This window comes from Petaurus breviceps, unplaced genomic scaffold, assembly GCF_028583685.1.
Source record: "Petaurus breviceps papuanus isolate PSGF00001 unplaced genomic scaffold, PetGlider_PUasm1.0 90847, whole genome shotgun sequence".
Classification (NCBI taxonomy): Eukaryota; Metazoa; Chordata; class Mammalia; order Diprotodontia; family Petauridae; genus Petaurus; species Petaurus breviceps.
In genome coordinates this window covers 22,437,116-22,445,456 of record NW_027187360.1, presented here as the reverse complement: position 1 = coordinate 22,445,456, position 8,341 = coordinate 22,437,116, and the positions used below count along the sequence as shown (strand labels likewise).

Here is an 8,341-nt window from a genome sequence, read left to right as displayed (position 1 = left end):
TCTCTCTCTCTCTCTCTCTCTCTCTCTCTCTCTCTCTCTCTCTCTCTGTCTCGTTTTGTTTTGCTTTGTTCCTTCTTTCTCATTGTTCACTCTATTGGCTATAATTCTTCTTTACAAATTAACTAATGTTTAATGTGAAGGTATTTGTAAAACATATATTTGATTACATGCTGCCATGGTGGGGTGGAGAGGGGTGGAGAGGAGAAAATTTGGAACTCAAGGGATTGTGGAACTGAATGTTATAAACTAAAAGTAAATAAATAAATTTTTAAAAAATTATTTGCCTCATAGGCAAATACTCTACAGGTTAGAAATATTATACACTCAATAAAGAAAGAGTGAAAGTACAAACAAACAAAAATATATTTCAGGAACCAGACACTCTCATAGGATTTTAAACACATAAAGAAAGTCAACGACACAAAGTTACAGGCTGGCATCAGCTATGAAGGGAAGTCAGTTGGGATAATGGTTTGTTTCTACTCTGATCCACTCCATCCTCCTAAAATTTTAAGCCTAGAAACACCTTTGATAACTACAAAATAATAAAAATATAGATAGATAAATAAAGAGAAAGGAAGGAAAGAAGGAGGGAGGAAGGAAGGAAGGAAGGAAGGAAGGAAGGAAGGAAGGAAGGAAGGAAAGAAGGAAGGAAGGAAAGGATCAAAAATATCCTTCATTTAAAAGGGGGAAAACACTTTTAACTTCATGGCTCTATGATGAATTGATTACACCTATGACAAAGATTCAAAAACCATGCAAGAGTATTGGGCTTCAACATATATCATACAGGCATTACAGAAAGGTCAATGAGAAAAAAATAAATGTGAAATAGTAGATGTTTAGCTATTTATGGCAGAATAGAAAGAGTATTGGATTTGAAATCAGAGGACCAGTGTTCAAATTCGGCTCTGCTTCTTATTTACCTTGGTGATCTTGGGTAAATCACTTTACTCTCTGGGTCTTTGTTTCCTCATCTGTAAAATAAGGAAATTGGACTAGATGACCTCTGAGATTCCTTTCAGTTCTAAATATTTGGGTGAGGAGTCAGATTAGCTCACAAAGGCTCAGAGAATCACTTCAGAGAGTCTACCTAAAGGTTGGAATCCTTGAGACATCCAGGAAGAAAATTGGAAAATGAATTATATTGAGAGTGAGGAGACTTGCCATTTACTAGGTCTGTGACTGTGAGAAAGTTGTTTAACATCTTTGGGCCTCAGTTTCCACATTTGTAAAATGTACTCATTGGACTAGTTGATATCTAATGTTCTGAAATCCAATAATATGTATAAGATAAATGACATAAGGAAATCAGTCTATTCATTATTTTTAAGCATAAAGCCACAAGCGTGAAAAAAGAGACACCAATTTGGAATTCCTTCTGGAAAATCACCAAGTAAGATCAGAAAAGTAGATCCATGGAACACATCACACAAATAAAACATGGAAGTAAATACAGTGGCTCAAAATTTAATAAATCCAAGAACATAAATTAAAGGACTCCTTATCTGACAAAAACTCCTACATAAAATGAAAATTTGTTTGGCAGAAAATAAGATTAAACCATCGTTTTACATCATATTCCACAGTAAAGTCCAAATAGATAAGATTTAAACATAAAAGGTAACAGTATTCAAAATTAAAAGAGAATAGAAGGGGGTACTTTCACAACTATAGTTAAGATAAGGTTTCATTGGCAAAGAAAGGATAGAGGATGTTAAAAAAGACAAAAGACAATTCCAGTTATACAAAATGTAAAAGCACTGCACAAAATTAATGCTGCTTGAATAAGAAGAGAAGTTATTGAATGAGAAAAAAATTTTGTATCAAATAACTATTTTATTGGACTGAAATTGGACCTGTGATTTCATAAGTAAAGGGAACTCCAAGAAGAAACTCCCTATGCCAAGGTAGGTTATCTTCCCTATTTACAATCTTATCAAGTTGCCTAGAGCAATGTGACTTACTCAGTGTCACATGATCTGTGTCTAGGGCAGAAGTTGAACTCATCTTCCTGACTCCCAGGCTAGATCTCTGTTTACTAGTCCATGCTGCCTCTAGTAAAAGTCCGATAATGCAAGACATATAAGAAATTGACACAAACATATAAGCATTCTCCCAATCTGATCCACTAATCTTAGTGATCAAAAGAAATAAAGTTTTAAGAATAAGAAATTCAAATAATAATTATAAGAGAATTCTCCAAATTATCAATAAGAAATATATAAATTAAAACAACTCTGAGTTTTCATCTCACCCTCTTCAAACTGGCAAGGAAGACAAATAGTAGAAATAGTCTATCTTGGACTGTGGTATAAAAACAAGAAGCCCCAATAAAACTTTTTAAAAGAAATAAATGAAAATTATTTTTAATAGAAAAGATATCCTCCCAATTTCACTGTCCCTAACACACAGAGATACTTTAGTCTAATAAGAACGCCTTAAAAACCAGAAGAGTTCAATACTGTTCAGAACTCAGAGTTCCATTTCTTAAATAGGGTGAGTAGTTCAATTCCAAAACCAAACTAAAGAAACAGAGCTGAAAGCATATGATCTCTATCCTCCACTCCCAATGTTAATTGAGAGGCTAGAGAAGTTAAGAAGAGGTAGAATGCAGATAGCTATTAGCAGTGACTGGGCCTTTTCTCCATTTACAAGTCTTCCTCAGAGGTCTACCTGCTCCCAGTTTCTCCCACAATGAAGGGCCATCTTTCACATAGTTGTGAAAATATCATTCTTAAAACACAGATATGATCATGTTATTCCTCTACTAAAAAAAAAATATAGTGGTTTCCTATTACCTAAATGATTACTTTTTAATGAAAACTCTTTAGCCTGGCAATCAAGTTTCTCTACCATGTGGCTCCAACTTACCTGTCCAGCTTTATTTCTTATTTCCCCATCAGTTACTTATTCCTACTAAATTGGACTATTCCCTAAACATTTTGTTGAGCACAACTCCATCTTCCCTTCCCTTAATTGATCTGTAAGCAACAACTCCACCTTCCTTTCCCTTCCATTGATCTGTAAGCAGGCATTTTAGCATAACTTTTACCCTTCCCTCTCCTAATTGATCTGGGTGGGGGTTTCAGCCTAGGGTAAAATCCCTGCTCCATTCTTCCTGCCCCTCCCCCCCCACCTACCCCATTTCCACCCATTCTGGGTTCCCTGAACCTCAGCATAGGAAAAGCTCAGGGAAAATTCAAATATACACTGACCAGTCACTCATTGTAGTTTCAGCTTATGTAACCTATTGCAGTCTCTTTAAAAACTGGCATATTGTTCATGCCAATTTACTATCTGATTTGGGCATGTGACCCCGGCAGTCCCGCGGCAATAAAATCCACTTCCAATTTTAATCTTGGGGATCTTCTGTCTCGATCCTTTTATGCCCAACACATTTCACTGGAAGTCTCCATGAATTTGCCCACTGCACTGAAATGTACTCCCTCTTCATTGATACCTGTCAGAATTCTTCAAGATTCAGCTCAGCGTTCTACTTCTTTAGCAAAAATATCTATGGTTCCCTCCAAATGTTAGTGTTCCCCATCTCCCCAAGTAATCCTGTATTACATATATATCTATGTATGTATGATATCCCACCCCATAGAACAGAAACTGTTTTGAGGGCAAAGACTATGTAATTTTTGGTCTTGTATCCCTTGTGCCTAGCTATAAATATTTGTTGAATCTATTTTAACCTGTGGAATTGAGGTCCAAATTTTCTTTCTCTTGATGATTTATTGGCTAAGAAAGTTCAAGGTTGTAAATGCAATCATAGGGCTCAAATGATCCAAGTAAAACATTTCCTTTTGCTTGAATCTTCCAATACAAAAAACTTCCTTTCAGGGCTGACTTGAACCCAAAATTCTGCCATGAGATTTCTGTTCCCTTTATCTAGAGCGCTGTTGTTTCCTATGTCTTGCCCTTTCTATCAATAGTATGATTGGAAGAGAACATGACAACTTCCAGAGAATACTATGGTCATGTTAAGTGCTGCTCCACAAACAAGGAAAAGTGTTTGGTGGCACAGTGAGGGAGGGCAGTAAATGCAAAACTTCTGGCCAACCCAGTTGCAGGGAAAGTTAAACTCATATACTACTAGGGAGCTGGTCATAGGCCACATCTTCCACCATTTACTTTTGTCCTGGATTGATGGCCTAAATCTGCAAGGTAATCTCTTCCTTCACCCTCCAACATTTGTCAGTTCTCAATTCAGGTAGTAACCTCCAGACCTCACTCCAATGTCAGAGAAAAAAAATAATACAATACTTTGCATTTTAGGCATGTCTGCTAGAAAAAATTCTATTTAATTTAGCATTTATCTACTATCCAAATGATGTCTAGCCAAGCTGACATATTTGCAGACCTGAAATGTACTCCCTCTTCATTGATACCTGTCAGAATTCTTCAAGATTCAGCCTTTGGATATGTCCCTTCCCCAAGAGGGATTGAGATAACATTTATAGGAACTTCAAAAAAGGAAAATTTGTGATATATTAAAATAAAATTTGGGACTAATATTCCTTATAGAGGTAGAACAAGTAGTCATTATTCCAATTTCTTCTTTAACCACTCCCTTCCAGGACTGAATGCAAAATGATGGATCATAGCACCTTTACTTCAGGGTATGGGGAAAGTCAATGATATTAATCAGACAAGAGGTATTCTTTGTTAAAAGTTTGGTTTCTCTCCTTAATCTATTTCCCTAAGCAAGACTTTTTGTTTTCAACCTCTTACCTACCTTTAGCAAAAGAGGAAGTCTGGAAAGTGCCATTAGAGAAATAATATTGCTAGAAAAATTGAAAAAGAGGTTTTTAATATGTTTTCACACCAAAAAAGTCTGCACTGGAAAAGGAATTAAAGATCCCATTACAGCTTCCTCTAGACTAGAGAATAACTTTCTGTTACCCTTGATTTGAATGACTTGTGAGCTGGCCCCTCCCCTGGTGTTTCCCTCTTCTCAATCTCACCCAGCCGCAGACAGCAGCCCATGACACATAGGTGCCTCAGGGAGTAGGTGGCCCAAATGCCTAGGAGTTAAAAATTGTAAGTTTAAATGAACTTCAGCTCTTCTTTGGATCCCCTTTTGTCCTGCCAGTGGTAGGCATTCGGGAAGTCCAGCTGACTTTTTTGCAAATAACCGGAAAAGGATTAAAAAGGTCCTCAGTACTTTCACATTTGGTTGACTTTAAACAATAAAGACAACAAAAGCTGCTGCCTTCACAGTGCCAAAGTGGAGAGCATGCATAATGGAGACCTGGGCCCTAAATCTGTGACTAACAACCTGAATGACCCATGAGCTAATCACTTCTCTGTGGGCTACAGTTACTTCACCTATAAAATGAGTATAATAGTGTCTACCCTAACTACCTCAGATGGGTGATCTAACAGTAATACTTTATGTCAAAGCAACTTGAGTCAATTAAGCATTCCCAGGTTACTGTCTGAATTGAGAACTGACAAGTGCCTGCTGTGTGACAGGTACTTTGATAGGTGCTAGAAATAAAATGACAAAAATAAAATAACTACCCTCAAATACTTCAGATTATATTAGGTGAAATAATATGTACATATTTAGGAAGACATAAAACTTATATAAAGTATTATAAAGTTATACCTGCCTCCTCCCTAGAACACTAGAAACCTCATAAGGAGGTGATGCTTTAAGATAAGCTTTGAAGGAAACTGAGGATTTTAACAGGTGGAGGAAAGGAAAGAACATATTCCAGGTATGGAGGACAGTCTGTTCAAAGTATAGAGAAGATAGAATGTTGTGTGTGAAGCACAGCAAATAATTAGGTGTGACCACAGGGAGCTCAAGCCAGGGCAGGTAATGTGTAATAAATCTGTAAAGGTAAGCTACATACAGCTAGACTTTGAAGAGCTTTAAATGTCAAACAGAGGAGTTTGAATTTTATTTTAGAGGTAATAGGGAGTCAGTGGAGCTTTCTGAGTAGAAGAATGGCATGGTCAGGCTTATACTTTAGGTGTTTAATTTTTTGGCAGCTGTGTTGGGTTGATGAGATGAAGAGGCAAAAGACTTGAGACAGGGAGCCCAAGCTACTGAAAAAGTCCAGGCAAGAGATGATTGAAGCCCTGAACTAGGGTCCTGGGAGTAGAGAAAAAGTCCAGATGCAAAAGATATTGTGGTGGTAGAATTTACAATACTTGGCAGCTGATTGGATGCACATGTGGGGTGAGACAGGAGTCAAGGGTGACTTCTAATCTGTGAATCTGGTTGAATGGAAGGATGGTAGTACCTTCAACAGAAATAGGAAAGTTAGGAAGAAGAGCAAGTTTAGGGGGAAATGTAATGAGTTCTGTTTTAGATAAACTAGTATGTGATTCCTAAGGGCCATCCATTTTGAGTGATGCAGTGCTAGAGTTCAGCAGAGAGACTTGGGGCTGGATATACAGATCTGAGAGTCCATCTGTATAGAGATGATAACCAGACCCACAGAAGTTGAAACCTATAAGCTGCTATATAAATGCATTGTGGTATTGGTCTCATAAGATCATAGATTTAAACCTGGAGGGGACATCAGAGGCCATCTAATCCAACTCCTTTCTTTTAAGATGAGGAAATGTGCCCAAAGTAATTAAATGACTTGCTCAAAATCACATATAGCAAGTGATAATGGTGGTATTTGAACGGAGGTTTCTAACTTCAAATCTGATGCGCCTTCCCCTTTACCATGTTGCTTTTTTTTTTTAAACAAATATTTATAATTTACTAAATAAAGCAAATCTTAAAGACAAGACTCAGGAAAGAATTTAGTATTTCATTGACTCTTTGTGCATGAAACATCCAGGATCTATCTAATAAAATGAACAATTTACAGGGATTATCACAAAACCCTACAAACTGTCACATACCACTGCTTCAGAAACAGAGCTAAGTCATGCTCCACCTTGGGAACCCGACAATGATGAAACAAAAGTGGTGAAAGAGAAGAAATGAAGACAGTGTGTGACCTGCCCAGAATCTAAACTATGCCTCAAAGTACAACTCCATTGCCTTTAATTGGTCTGCCTCAATTATAATGCATAACTAGCAGCTGCCTATTTATACTTCCATGTCCGTTTTCCCTCCCAGCATACTTTTATTGCCCCTTCATAATTCACCCTGTACTTTATTCATCTATGCTTTGTCACCTGTTTTGCCATTTTAATTTCAATTTGAGGGCTTTTCTTTGATTGTCTGCTTTTCATTTCTGTATCACTCCTCTAGAACCATTCCTACCACAATCCCTATGTTGTTTCCCCTAACCTTCATCACTATCCTAATTAAAATGTGAATGTTGCAGTTATTTTTCCTTTACATCTAACTCAATTTTCTAAAACTCATTTCTGTGAGTCTTGAGTTTGTTTGTTTGTAGTGTGTGTGTGTGTGTGTGTGTGTGTGTGTTTTGGAAGGGATGATTTGTATCTCATTTTAAAAACCCACTTTGTAAAGCTTCTCTTTACTCACAGTGCCTGGTGTGTGGTAGGCACTTGAAAATACTTGAATTGGTTCTTTTCACTATGTAAAGTCTCCATTTTTCTAACACAAAGAAGTTAAACAACTTTCTGTGGTTGTGGCTAGATCAGTACCACTCCCAGGATCTGTCTTGGAACCTAAGTGTCTCTTCACAGAGAAAGTAAGTACTTGGAGGGTGACAGGGTGCTGAGGGCTCTTCAGTGGAATTCAACACCAAACACTTCATCTAGAATTCATAGACTCTAAAAGAGCCAGAAGAGACCCTTAGAGATCATTTTACAGATGAGGAGTCTAAAGTAAAGGGAGGAAAAATAATTTGGTCAAGATCACACAGTAAATTGCAAAGACCAGGTTTGAATCCAAGTCAATCCACTACTTCTTTCAATAACTTTCTGCAATTTAACTTTTTAGTCATCTCTTAGAGTTTACTTAACCCTCAGTAAAATGAGGATGATATACATAATGCTTATTTCTCAGTTTTGTGAGAATCTGATGAAATAATAATGTGAAAAGTACTTAGCAAATCTCAAAGGCTATTCTTTCACCCACATGATACTAAACTCCAAGAATACATAGCGTTTTATCTATAGCAGCAAAGCCCCCTTCCACACTAAGTAATAAAAACTGTTTTTGAAATGTGTGTACATATTTACATATACAATGCATACGTGTACAGTGCATATATAATACATGTATACATGTGTGCCTGTATATATGTGTATATTTATATATATGTACAATATGTATGTACATATATAGAATTCAAGTTAAGTCGTTCACCAAAAATGTCTTCCCCCCACCCCTTCTATCTACCCATCTTGAGTCTAGTAATTTTGCCCTCTCCCATTTTCTATTTGC

At 36.9% G+C, this 8,341-nt stretch overlaps 1 protein-coding gene across 3 annotated transcripts in view; it reads right to left on the bottom strand.

Annotated features, from left to right (window-relative positions):
* The window catches only part of SLC17A9 (solute carrier family 17 member 9), a 42,125-nt gene that overhangs the window by 31,782 nt on the left and 2,002 nt on the right, over positions 1 to 8,341 (bottom strand). The gene's annotated exons all lie outside the window — the stretch shown is intronic.